Raw genomic sequence first — 1,863 nt, forward strand, 5'->3', positions numbered from 1 at the left:
GGGGGACGGGGAGGGGAGAGAGGAGAGGACGCGACTGTGCGTGCCGCAGCGTCGATGCGGGCGGAGAGGCGAGAGCTAGCTCGGCGTGAGGAGGCGGAGGTGGGGAGGGAGCAGGGTGGGAGGGGAAGGCCATGGGTGTAGTGGAGCGGAGTGGAAGGTGGTGGCGGCGCGGGGAGGCGGGAGAGAGCGAGCGAATGGCGGCTTCGGCCATGGCGTCTAGGGAGCATGGGAGAGAGCAGGGGGAGAATGAGGTGTCGGGCAGCACCGAGAAGGGGATTCGAGGCGTTTTGCTGTCCAGATGCATGCGAGCAGGCAGGACGCATGGCGCGCTCAGGGCCGGCTGGGGAGGACGGCTGGGAAAGTTCTTGATCCCATGCCAAATAATTCGCCGGGCCAACCCCAAGAGGCAAAAAATGCCAGCCGGAGGGCACAACGGCTGCAGATGCTCTTAGGTCGGGGGCGGCCGCGAGTGTGGAACATTTCCTTTTTTGAGAATGAGTGCGGAACATTTCCTGGTGCCTACACAGCTATGTACGTTACGTCTCCGGGTTAGATCGATGGTGTTTCCTATAAGGCGCCTTAAGCGCCCGTAACAACACGTTTCGCACCACGGCACACACCCCCCTTCACTCCAGGGCCAGCCCATCTTGCTTTTTTGTTTTGAAACGAAAAAAGTTGCTGTGAGAAGTAAGATTCGAACCTATGATCTCACCATCACGCGCTAGCTATCCCGATCATGATTTTCCTACCCTCAGGGGGAAAGTAAAGGCCCTTCCCCCTTTGGGAGGATGTGGGCGAGGAGGGATTCGAACCCCCGACATCGTGGTTCATAGCCACGTGCTCTAATCCTCTGAGCTACAGGCCCAGCTGTCTCCACTGGATCTTTTCCTGGGGGTGCCCCTTCATTTCAGGTTAAGAAGATGGGAAAGCGCCTTTCTCTCTGTAAGAATAGTGCATTCCGAGGTGTGAAGTGGGAGAGAGGGGATGTGATGATTGAGGTTTTGAACAAGACGACCTTTGCATTTTAGATTTGGATCTCTTTCTTATTTCAAAATAGTGAAAAAGTCAAATAAGAGGTGGTAAGATTTCTATCATTCTGGCATCGAGCTATTTTGCCGCAGGACCTCCCCTACAGTATCGTCACCGCAGTAGAGTTTAACCACCAAATTCGCGATGGATTGGTGTGGTTCCTCTACACCTAGGATACCAGAATATCAAACCATGAACGAGGAAAGGCATGAGATAAATATTGGCTAGTAATTGTGAAGCCCCAATTCTTGACTGAAAGGGACACCAAAGGCCTCTGCCCTCCCTCTCAATCTATCCAAGAGATGGAAGGGCAGAGCTTTTTTTGGTTTTTTCATCTTTTCATCAAAGAGTTGAACAATGAAGATAGATGGCAAGTGCCTGATTGATTTTATCAGGCTGTGTAGGAACAAGGTTCAAATCGTTCATTCGTTAGGATGCCTCAGCTGCATACATCATTGCACTTCCACTTGACACCTATTTAAACGGCTCGTCTCGCCGCTACCTTATCTTATTTCCATACTTCTGTTGCTCCATCCCCATATGGGTGGAGAACCCGTTGTTGTCTAGGCTGTGATACCAGAGGCTCTAGGGAAGTCAGAGGAGAGAGCACTCATCTTGGGGTGGGCTTACAACTTATATGCTTTCAGCAGTTATCCTCTCTGCACTTGGCTACCCAGCATTTACTGTAGGCACAATAACTGGTACACCAGAGGTGTGTCCTTCCCAGTCCTCTCATACTAGGGAAAGGTCCTCTCAATGCTCTAATGCCCACACCGGATATGGACCGAACTGTCTCACAATGTTCTGAACCCAGCTCACGTACCGCATTAATGG

At 52.1% G+C, this 1,863-nt stretch overlaps 1 non-coding gene across 1 annotated transcript; it reads right to left on the minus strand.

The window, feature by feature from the left end:
• Positions 1-791: 791 nt before the first annotated feature.
• TRNAH-AUG lies at positions 792-865 on the minus strand. The gene has a single exon. It is a non-coding gene; the product is annotated as a tRNA-His (tRNA).
• Positions 866-1,863: the final 998 nt, after the last annotated feature.

Source organism: Triticum urartu, chromosome 7 (genome assembly GCF_003073215.2).
Source record: "Triticum urartu cultivar G1812 chromosome 7, Tu2.1, whole genome shotgun sequence".
Lineage (NCBI taxonomy): Eukaryota > Viridiplantae > Streptophyta > Magnoliopsida > Poales > Poaceae > Triticum > Triticum urartu.